Source organism: Coenobita brevimanus, chromosome 53, assembly GCF_032717465.1.
Source record: "Coenobita brevimanus isolate Jiangsu-jjx chromosome 53, ASM3271746v2, whole genome shotgun sequence".
In the NCBI taxonomy this organism is placed as follows: domain Eukaryota; kingdom Metazoa; phylum Arthropoda; class Malacostraca; order Decapoda; family Coenobitidae; genus Coenobita; species Coenobita brevimanus.
The window spans coordinates 13,782,416-13,791,087 of NC_137006.1; the positions used below are offsets into that span (position 1 = coordinate 13,782,416).

General features: G+C 37.8%; 1 pseudogene; it reads left to right on the top strand.

Moving 5' to 3' along the window:
* Window positions 1–3,569: 3,569 nt before the first annotated feature.
* LOC145400910 (5S ribosomal RNA) lies at window positions 3,570–3,694 on the top strand (annotated as a pseudogene).
* Window positions 3,695–8,672: the final 4,978 nt, after the last annotated feature.

The following is an 8,672-nucleotide window of genomic DNA, read 5'->3' on the forward strand; positions in this document are numbered from 1 at the left end:
CCTCTTTCAGCAAACTTAAAGCTATCATATTAAGTCAGCCAGTGCTCGCTACTCCAAATTTTGCTAAGCCTTTTAAGATGGCTGTTGACGCAAGTGATACAGGAGCTGGGGCTGTTTTGCTGCAAGAGGATGATCAGGGTATTGAACACCCTGTATCTTATTACAGTAAGAAGTTCACTCCACCTCAAAAGAATTACTCAACTATTGAGAAAGAGCTTTTGGCCTTGATTTTGGGTTTACAGCATTTTTCATTTTATTTGTGTTCTGGATTTGACCCCATTGTCATTTATACCGATCATAACCCACTGAAATTCCTTAGTAAGTTTAAAGATAAAAATCAGAGATTGACAAGATGGAGTCTGCTTCTTCAGGAGTATTCATTAGACATACAACATGTCAAGGGGAAAGAAAATGTTATTGCTGATTGCTTATCTAGACTTTAGACAGATTGTTTTAGAGTAATAAGAAATTTCCTTTGTAAATTTCTTTTTCTTTGTGGTTAGGTGTTACATAGCCTATGATTTCATCATCCTTTGTGTAATTCTAACGTACAGTATGCTGCATGTTTGATCACGAGCGTGTTCTACCTCACTCCCCTCTTCTACTTTTATCATAGAGTAAGTCGTTCTTTCTGTTGTTCAGAGCAGGATTGTCAACTCTTTGTCCCCTATGGCTTCATTTGCGCGTCCTTTTTACAAGTTGTATCAAGCTCTGCCGGCCCCTATATAATGAGCTCAGTCTCTGCATTAATTGCCACTTAGATCTACTCCTCATTTTGCTCACATCTCTGTCCTCCCCTGTACAGTTGTTATTATTGTGAGTGCTCAGGAAGTCTCCAACCATCTAGCAGCTGTGTAATTTGAGTATAAGTGTTATTACATTTTTTTCCTTGTACTGTATAGAATAAGGTGTTAATTCCTAGGCCTAGTGAGATTTTTTGTGATTCATGTATTTTTGGTGTCGGCCATTAATAATAATATTTTGTATCTGTAATAATATATCTTGCATTCACTGAGTATTATCTGGTTTTCTCATTTTATCAGGGCTGACTTAGATAAATTTACTCTTGCTAATTTCGTGTTAATAGAGGCTATTGCAGTTAACCATATATTTAACCTATTTTTTGCCATTACATTATCCTTATGAGTCCTGAATGTTTTGTTGTTAGTTTGAGCATTAAACTTTAACTTGTAATTTTACCTAACTCTTTTGTTTTGAACCTGGAACTTTACGGGACAGAAGTGATTTTTAGTATTCTCACTTAAAGTGTACATTATCTTTCTCTGTTCCGTAACAATATATATATATATATATATATATATATATATATATATATATATATATATATATATATATATATATATATATATATTTGCCTTAATGACCAGGGGCTTCGGCCTCAGTGGTCGATAGGGAAAAAAAACAGTTTCCCTTCTACCTTCTCCTCTCTCTCTCTCTCTCTCTCTCTCTCTCTCTCTGAGGAAGGTAATGAAAGGTTAGAAGTTGCACAGTCACTCGCTCTGTCTCTCCCATTTCATTGGCTTTTCACTTAAGCCAGTTACCATCCATCCAATTCCCCTTCTCTCACTCTCTCTCTCTCTCTCTCTCTCTCAATTTGTGTTCTATATTGATTACCTGCCTTAATAAGACCTGAGTTCCTTTCTCGCACCGGTTAGGCTGTTAGACATATCTTGTTTCTCCCATGTTTCTCTTTATCCAGTGCAATTATTTGATAATTTGACGTAAAGTCTCCGAATTTGTGATATCTGTCATGGAAAGGTTGGAGCATTGTGGAAGTTGATCTTGTGCCTAAATAACTCGTGCAGGTGATTGGCAGCATTACTAAACCTTCTAATTCTCCTCAACATTTTGGTTAATGGTATAACGGGAAGTGTTCATGGCCAGCAATCTGGAAGTTTTAGGTTGGTTACCAGGCCGACCACAAGACCTTTAGGCAGGTTCTTCCTCACCCTAGTCAGTCCGATTCACTTAAGTGAATATAGGGACTTTGTATATCGACGGTGGCGATGCCTAGCGTGGAGGAATGTTTGTATGTTACCCTTGTTGTTCTTGTATGTCTTTGTGGTTGTCCTTTACTTACAAACTGTTGTCCGTGCATACTGGGCAATGTAATGCCACACTATCGTTCTCTGAAAATATACTTCCACGTCGCCTGATCCTTCTTCTGTTCCCCTTCTTCGTTATGATATGATGGCAGCCCTCTCAACATTTATTTGTACTTTCCTTGTCAGTTAAGCTTAGGCCCAACTTACAAATTGTATTGACTCTTGATATGCTGTGTTCTTAATTTCAAAAGCGTGTATTGTAGGTTACAAAGGATTTAACTGCACGTCTTCCTTTGAGATTGATTCACATTATTATACCTAAACATTCTCTTGTATGTTATTCAAATCGTTTAGTATCGTCGTATTTTGTTTCAGTAACAAAGAAGAGGGTGAAGAGGTTTAGGTTGATATGCAGATTTTATTGCTTAGAATGATATGTGTCGGAATCTCTAGAATCACACAGAAGACGACTCATAAGAGGAAGAATGTCTGAGTACTGTTATTAATGTTCTGTGTCATAACCGTAGCCCAGATCGTTTTGTTATGACACTCAGTGGTTAGCCCCTTTTGTACGATGGCATCCATTTATCGTTTATTTAATTGCATTACCTCCAGAAGATTCAGTTCCGAAGAGAATGTTTACGATTAATGCCCGTCAACTGCAATTTGTTAACTTACAGTTGCAAGACAGACTACAACGTGCAACAACTACACTCACATTCATACCCCCAACTGTACCACCAAGATGAACAGGGACAAAGGAAGAAACAAACTTCATTCAAGAGCCTGTCCGGCCAAGAAACTGAGCTGTAAGTCTTTCATTTACGGGAGGGTTATGCTACCACTTCTGCACCGGCTCCTCTTTGTACTCAGTTTAAGGAAGGCGACTTTTATTGGAGGCATTTGAACAGCTTATGGCGTTTTAAAACAAGATATTTAGGTTCATTTCTTTTCCAGTGACTTAGGGGAAGCAGCCTAGGTATATACATAGAGATATATAATAAAATTCTGATTCTGCTTTTTTTTGGTTTATTCTTTTAATTCCCAAATGATTTCATTTAACTCAACAGAGTACCACAGGAATGAGAGGTAAGGAAGGCTGCATCCAACTCCTCCAGTCCTAAAAGTTCTTCGAATTTGGATAAAAGTTTCAACTAGAAACAACAACTAGCGAGAAACATCATCACTGTGAAGATCTTATGCGTTTTTTCTGTCCGATTTGCGGTAAAACAGGAACATGGATTTTCAACCGTGAGTTGTGAGTCTCATTCTGAGCAAGACTCTCAGTATTTATTCTCCTCAGTACGATGGCGTCTTTTATAGATAATTCTTCCTACCATCTGACAATTTTGTCCAGGTTAGGAATGGCTTTTCATCCTGGAGAGGTTAGATTTAGTTTTCATTATCTTTTTCACTAGTCAAATTCATACCTTAATTATATTGAGTTCTCTGGTAACAACAGGGATTAACTGCAATAACAAATAATAGCAGTGAATACCACGTGCCAACGGCCATACCACGTTGAGTACACCGCTTCCCGTCCGATCAGCGAAGTTAAACAACGTTGGGTCTGGTTAGTACTTGGATGGGTGACCGCCTGGGTACACCCACACCAGACGCTGTTGGCATAACGTTCTCCCTACGTGTCAAGTGGGGTTGGTGGAGGATTAGTGCCCCTCCCTGTAAAACAATAACTCTAAACCCTTGACCACCCTGTTTGGGATACATGGCGTCTGGCAATGAATGAAAAAGAGTTGATTTATCGTAGGTACAGTCGGCCTAAGAAGTGACGGCGGAGTATCCAGAAATTTTCGGTCAGCAACAGTGCACATACTCTTCCTTATATCTCTACGAAGTGAAACCTAATACGTAAAACTGTTACCAAAAACAATAAAGCAATGCCAAAGTACCTGTATATTTCATATTTGTAGGAAGCAGTTCCTTAGTTACGATAATAGGAAATCCTAAACGGATCTAATTGAAATTTCACAACTATCGCTCAGGGACAGTCAGGAATAATTTGTGGAGTTCAAGTCTAGTATGGTAACACGCAATAATTTTTTAGTAGCGTAAGACTGAACAATAGGGGGCTTCAATAAACAATAAAAATTAGTAATTATTATTAATAAAATAATTTCAGTTACAATACCAGGGAATTATTTATAGTCGTTTATATCCGTTTCCAATTTCTCAATGGACGACGACAGAAAGCGGGAAGACGGCGTAAGCCAGTAAGCTATTTTAAATGTTTCGATAAACACGCACGAGAAGAGATAACAATTACTCGAAGACATGCAGTTATTACACTGCCTTTGGCCAGTTTTCCATTAAGAAAAATATCTGGATTATTTAATATAAGCCAGAGGGCTGTCGGTGAAAGAAGTATAAAAAAAGAACCTTGATGTTTGCCTAGAGTCGGCGGTCCTTGCAGAATGCTAACTTCTGTCAGTCTGATTTCCTCAGTGCATAATCGATTAGCAAGAGTAGTAAAATGCAGAGGTTCATAAACAAACAAATGAGTTCAAAACTTCCAAATCAGCATTTTCTGTTCAGCAGGACATTACAGTTTATTTAAAAAGACAGATATTAAGATTAAAAGATGGAGTAAAGAGTACGTGGTTTTGCATTGCAAGAGTTCATGAACTCATGTTTTGGTCCTGTTTATTGTTTAGTGTAAGAGAAAAAGGCAGAATCTGTCATACCTCTTTACAGCTAATAATAATTTTGCATCAATTGGGAATAAAGTTGCTAATTATAATTATTACTGGAGAGAGGAAGACGGAATAAAAGTCAGTATGGTCTTGCTGCTGCCGCAGGTAGGGCATCATTACGAAGAATAATTTCATTGTTATGGCATCCTTATTGTTGCTGGATCATCACCATAGCATTTGAAAATAAGGCAGTGTATTGCAGTCACTATAATTTTCCTTAACTGGTCTTCAAAACTAGAGCATCTGTGTTTGAATTCCTGGGAAACATTTAAACCAGGAACACGGAGTTATAGGCCTTCTGCCCACCGCGAGCGGAGTACATTTCACATTCATTCAAATCGGGAAAGGTAACTAAGTGTTAACTTCTAATATCACTGCCTCCAGTTATTCATTTTACATCATTCTTAGCGCAATATAATATATAATTTATTTGATATGATCTGATGAAGGCATTGAATGTTTACCTTATAGTCACTGTTTTCATTGAACGTACGGCAGTGCAGAGTGACCGAAGCAATCTGAAACTCTGCCATCACTTCTTGGGGCGACTGTACATACTATTTCTTTATTTGGGAGACATTCTAGTACATCCTGCTTAACCGTGTGCTTGCAATATCAGTATTCCTCTATAACAGCGGTTTTCGACCAATGTGCGTAGCATTCATAGATGTGCTGCGGGAGTTTAAATAGTATTTGGAGAGCAGTGTAAAAAATAGCATTTATATACGTTTTGATATTATTGGTAATTTTATGGAGGCGCATTAAACTCCAATTTTTCTTTTCAGTGATGCAACAAATAAATGAATAAGTTGTTCATTAAAAGCCCTAATATCAGATTTAAATTCTCTCTTGAATTCCGTATTGTAGAACCGGAAACATGTACAAAACTTTCATATTATTTTGAAAACCATGATCAACAATATACTTTTGGCAATAGAATTAGTAAATTATTATTTTTTTCAATTATGAACACATCATTCATTTTCGTTTAAATGATCAAATCTATCCTTAAATACCGATGGTGGGCCTCGATTTAGTGCCTGGATCACTGTGCCAAGAGATGCAAAAGACTGGAAATCACTGCTCTATAATATTAGCATACTATACATTAGTGACAGAGACTAGAATGTTAGACTACCAAATCCAGAAATTATCTGAAAAGGAAGAGGTACTGTACTCTGGAGCCTCGTATGCTTACGAGAATGCTAAATATCATTTCTAATCTTTGACACTGAAAGTAAAGTTTATTTTTTCGTTACTGTTTATTAACCCTTTAAATATGATGACGTCTAAGTTTAGTTCAATTTGCCACGTAAAACAATGATATTGAACTTAGGAGGGGCCCCTCCCTCTAAATGTGGACGTGAAGCATATACATAATCCCAGCCTTGAGGTGAGTGATATCCTCTTAACAAGATTAAAATTAGCAGTTGGTCCTCTTTTTGAAGGGGTTCACCACTACGATCTCGTATATTATATTATGTCAGTGATAAAACTAGAAGGTTTTATACAATTATGGAGCGAATGCCGTACTGGAGGAGTTAGATGCTTACAGTACCTATTCAACCCTTTCACTTCTAATGCTCTATCATACTTTGAATTAAATCATATGGTCGTACCGAGAGTAAAAGTAAGTTAATATTCTGGTCAACTTTATCCGGGTAAGACGTATTTCAGAATGAACACTGAGTTTCGATTCCTGTCCCAGTCATAAATTATCCAGAAAGATAAATTATGCCCACAAACATTAAATGTTTGGGTATGATATATTCCGCGTGGTTTCTGTCATCTTGGAATGTCTTGTATGTCACACACACACACACACACACACACACACACATACTACGGGAGGTTCAGTTCAGTTTAGGAAAGATCCCTCTCACAGAAAGGATTACAAGTCTTCCTTGTTCTTCCTAAAAACTCATCGGTATTACTGTACCATGCCTTTGTACTTATATATTGTTGTGAGTGTATTTTTGTCTGTTTTTATGTATTTGTCCATTTGTATACGTGCATTTCTTTGTGTGCTTTTGTCTGTTTATACAGTATGTGTTCGTCTGAGCATAGTAATTGTGTTCGTAGTCTTGTAAATTCATTTGTGTGTAAATGTTCAGTCGCCATATGTGTATTTGTGTTTTTGGTTATGTAAGTATGTTATAAAAATATACATTTAAATGTGGTCTGGCTTTTTATTTATGTCTTAGTGATTGCGCAGAGTGCTCGTGACAATACCAGATTCTTTTGGTCAATAAAAAAAAAAAAAATGGATTACAACTTATTTTGCGAAACAACAACCACGCCGGACTCCCCTCCACCCTCCTCTCTCTCTCTCTCTCTCCACACAAAACACACCCCTTCTCTTATATATATATATATATATATATATATATATATATATATATATATATATAGATAGATAGATATAAATACATATATATATATATATATATATATATATATATATATATATGCAAAATAACCATAGGAGAAAAGAAACGAGCGACAGTGAGTACAGTACTTTCGTATATTACATCTTCAGATACAGTGAGACAGAAACGTAAAGGGTAGAGGTCTTTTATGCACATCTGCAGCAGGGCGTGGCACACAGAACAAAGGATGGCCTGAATTTTTACGTGCGGCGTAACTTATGGACATCTGCAATAGGGCGTGGCACACAGCAAAGGATGACCTGAATCTAAAAATGGCCGATGCATAGAACAATAGGTACCTTTCTTTTTTCTTCCGTAGGGATGCACCTGACAGAATGGGGGGGAGGGATTAATACTGCGGCTTAACTTAAGACCTAGAGGATTAATGTTAGGTGTCCCACACAGGAAACATTATCAAGCTGATTAAATTGTGCATTGTCAACTCATCCTTTACCTTTGAAAGCAAATTTTACACACAAAAATTTGGTATGGCCATGGATAATACCCTCTCCCCAGTTCTGGCAAATAGTTTTTTTATTTAATGCTAGGAAGAAGGAACCAAAGGCCACGAGCCCGCAAAAAGTGTTCCTTTTAAGAGAAGAACAAAATACTAGAGAGAGCCAAATTCAAGATCCATTCATTTTGAGATGTCTGGACACACTGCGTTTCAAAGACTGGAGATAATAAGAAGTGGTAAATACAGACAGAGGGAGACAGTTCCAGAGCTGACCTGTTGCATAAATGAAGGACCGGGAGTAACGGTTAACTCCTGCATTAGAGAATTGGACAGAAAAGGGATGAGAGGTTGCTGCTAGACGGGTGCTACGGACCCGTCGTAGAGATGGAGGAATGCAAGCAGAGAGTTCAGAGGAGCATTGACCATTGAAGTAGCGATAGAAAAGAGATAAAGATGCAACAGTGCGGCGAAGAGACAGAGGTTGAAGGAAGCCAGTAGGAGGAGGAGAGTTAATGAGACGAAAAGCCTTTGACTCCACCCTATTGAGAAGAGCTGTATGTGGGGAACCTCCTCACACATAAAAGTTGTACTCTACACAGGGGCAGATAAAACCCGTGCATAGAGTCGACAATTGTGCAGGGGTAAAGAAGAAACGGAGTCGGCTTAGCACACCCAATCTCTTGGAAGCAGATTTTACAAGAGATGTAATATGATCTTTCCAAAATAAGTCCCGAGTGAATGAAACCCCCAAGTATGTTCAAGGATGATGCAGGATTAAGCTGAATATTATTAAATATTAGTGGGTACGCCTGTGGAAGATTATGTCGAGTTAATAGGTGTAAGAACTGAGTCTTTGATGCATTAAAAACAACATTATTTTTACCCCAGTCAGAGATACGAGCCAAGTCAGACATTAGGCGTGCCATAGCCTCATCCCTTGTTTGTTGAAGTAACTGCTGAGATGGACGTTGCAGGAACCGAATGGAAAGGTGAAGGGTGGAGTTATCAA